This window comes from Aptenodytes patagonicus, chromosome 5 (assembly GCF_965638725.1).
Source record: "Aptenodytes patagonicus chromosome 5, bAptPat1.pri.cur, whole genome shotgun sequence".
In the NCBI taxonomy this organism is placed as follows: Eukaryota; Metazoa; Chordata; class Aves; order Sphenisciformes; family Spheniscidae; genus Aptenodytes; species Aptenodytes patagonicus.
The window spans coordinates 69,147,411-69,150,820 of record NC_134953.1 but is presented as its reverse complement, the minus strand read 5'-3'; positions in this window follow the sequence as shown (position 1 = coordinate 69,150,820).

Here is a 3,410-nt window from a genome sequence, read left to right as displayed (position 1 = left end):
TCTGTAGACTAATTTAAGAACTAAAGCAATGTAATTTGGAAATTCTCATCATGCTTCTACTTTTTTCTATTAGCATTATTCCTTTCTAATACCTCCTTAATGCTTATGCAGTGAGTTCTCGGATGTCTTTCAGAGATGCTAAGTGGAGTTCTGCTATTTAAGGACTCAGTCCAGCGTGGCTGTTCAGCTAGAACAGGGACAGAGCCACAGAGTCATCTCTCCCCATTGAAGTACAGACCTGAGACATCTGCAGTAAGAGCTGAGTTGCCTTAAGTTCCCTCTGTAGCTGAGAGTGGCAGTGCCAGAAGAGGCTTCATAAGAAAATCTTACCTGGGTGCAGAGTCCAACAGCTCTGCTCTTTACTTCGGTGTTGACTCTTGAATTTCACAGTGCTGGTTAAGACTTGCTGAACTGGCAGTCGGGGAAAGGAGATTCTTTTACCTTAGCTCAGGGATTTTTGTTACCGATACACCGAGTGACCTTGAGTAAATTGCTTATTCGTTGTAGTATTATTTCAGCCCATATTTTTGGAGCCTAAAGTGCCAGGTATTCCTGGAGCCAGCTTTTGTAGTTTGGGAAAATGTTAACATCTCCTTTTCCCTGACAAATTTGTAGACATTGCACGGAACCTTTAAGTGTGTGCACTTAGGTTAGTGTAAAGTGTGTAGTATTTTAGGTTCAACATGAACAACATGGGGTATTGCTAGAAGTCAAAATAAGCCTTTTTCCTCTTTTCCCATAATCATTCTTCATTTCTTTGCATTGCTGTTAGACCTGTTCGGCAGCTTTAGATTTCTCCCTCGGATGAGTGAAGAGTGCAACACTTCAGGTGGGGTGAGTGTGTTATTACTGGAACCAAGCAACGAGCACAGCTGAGGGTGTGTGTCAGTAGTTTCCTTTGACCTCACCGGAGTGGTCTACAGAGGAATGGGAAACATTCACCTGATTCCTATCTTTTGAGGAACCTGTGGCAGCTCTACGCAGAAACATTGCCACAGCCTCCTTGCTGCAGCATGAGTAATGTGACAATGCTGAAGTCAAAACTGTTCTGACGGCACCTAGCGAATGAGGGAAATGTGTGGGATGGTACTGGAAAAAGATGAAAATGGTAGAGTATGTGTGTAATTTCTAGACAAAACTGAGTGAAGGTAGGAGAGCCTGAAAAGAGGTGTCCTTGGCCTGTAATTCTGCATTTAAGAAAAGTTCTCACTTTTATGAATGGTTCTAGTGGGCTGTGAACACCTTCAGTACACAATGCAAGAGAGCAATGAAACAGGCCTCCTGTCTGGGCTCTTCCACCTTAGCTGGGGGAGTTAGTCCTGCATGAGTTGCTGCCTGGCGTATCCAGTGTGGGCCCCTCATGCTGCGAGAGGACCCAACACCCCAGGAATTGGGATGCTCTCATCTTTATCCACACTGCTGGCTGAAGGAAGAGCTGCCTCCTCACAGGCTGTAGGCAAGGTGGCTGGCTGGTGTGCTGGGATGTTTACATACCCAGGCTGAAGTCCTCCACATAGAATTAGGAGAAACCTGTCTTTGCAGCTCAAGAATTTGTACCAGCCAGTCTCATGTCCAAGCAGTACCTGTGCCTGCACTGTGATACATTACATACCAAGTATGCTATAGACCAAAGCAAACTACTTCAAGGACTATAATGAATCAAGTCCACAGTCTTGCTGAATTTAGGGAGGCAGGGGGTGTGTTGTACCCACAGACCTCCAGAGAAGCTTCAGACATGGGGACCAGATGGTCGTGAATGTGAGTTGATGTTAGTTAATATGCTTGGACTTTCATTTCCTCAAGTGCTGCTGCTTGTCTTGAATGCACTATCTCTGCATCTTTTGGGTTAATTTTCATGCCTATCCTCACAACAGGGATTAACTCAAACTTCATTACTGATAGCCACAAGCAGTTAAAACAAAAAAGACTCAGTATCCTGGGTGCAGGACATGGGTGCCTTTACTGTGGGTGGTGGGTGCTGACCAGCTGCAGATTGCACGTGCAGAAGAGCTATTAACTTGCAGCCAGTTCTGTGGAGCGTGGTGCTGGTGTGCTGTTGCTGCTGGAGGTACAGGACCGTTCTGCTGAGAGCAAGGAAATTGGCAATGAGGAGCAAGTACACTGAAGGGCTTAGCAGCCTGTCTGGTTGGAGCTGCCGTTGCCTGCAGTGGATAGCTGCCCAGGCTGCTTCGCTCCGTAGCAGGGACGCAGCTTTTGCTTGTCCAGGCCTAGCAGAGCCAGGGCAGGATGAAGGGAGCAATTGTGTTGGCAGCCAGAGAAGGGTCTGTCCCAAGTCCTCTCTGGCTTTCCCATTGCCAGCTGGATAGATGTTTCCAAACACCATTTAACAGCTGGTGTCCACAGGGACTGGCAGGGGAGTTAAGACTCTTATTCTGCCTTTCTCCCTTGCATGCGGGGAGGTAACACGGGGTGTCCTACTTGGACCCTCGGCCATCCTTGCAGTGGGGCTGGTGCCAGCCCTGCTCTTTCTCACTGGTTGGAGGTGAAGGCTCCTCTTGGATCCCTGTGGGACCAGGGGTCTGCAGCACTGTCCCCAGCGGGGAGGCCCCAGCTTGGGCCCTCAGCGCTGTGCAGAGCCTGGCGAGGGGAAAGGGACAGAAAAACAGACCTTGGCTCTTCTCCCTCCCCAGCCGGAGCAGCTGAGGGGCTGCCAAGGGCTGTGCGGCAGGGAGAAGAAAGACAGCGTTCATGGGAGCTGCGCAGCTCTGAGCTGCTGGGCTGGGAGCCAGGCACGTCAGCACCTGATGGGCCAGCTCAAGGAAGGGCTTCTCGCTCCTCGCCTTCTCCAGCTGAGCCCAGGGCTTCTCCAGACAAGCTGTACTTAAGGGGTCCCAGTGTAGTGAGGTCTTTCCTGCCCCACTGCCCTGCCTTTTCTGGGCTGGGCTCTCGCTGTGTGGGGCATTGCTTTGGCACCAGTGTGCTGGGGGGGTCTTTCCCCAGGAGCCTGGCTCCTGCACTGCTGCCCTGGACCATGCTGCCTGAGGCAGCTGTCCGGGGTCCCTCCTACCTGCCTGTGTCCCCCGCCCTCCGTCAATTTGTGCGGGCAGCCCTGGGGGACCTGGATCAGTCCCTTGCCCAGCTGCGCAGACTCTGCAAACAAGCAGCCTCCAGTCCTGGACTGGCCGAGCTGAGGCTGCACGGATGGTTCCCAGCAAGAGGTGCAGGGCCAGGCTGTAGGGGCAATCCCTGGGGGCTGGGCTGTCCTCGCCTCCCACAGCAGATCCCCACCCCTTCTCCAGGCAAGCTGGGGCACCTCAATCCTTCCTCCAGGAGCTGCTGGACAGAAGAGCCCTTGTGCAGTCTTTTTGGGGAGGTGCCTGGTACCTGCTGGGGGAGACTTTCCCCTTCCCAGCAAACAGATGCCTGGCTACAGCTGGGCCCTGCCCAGT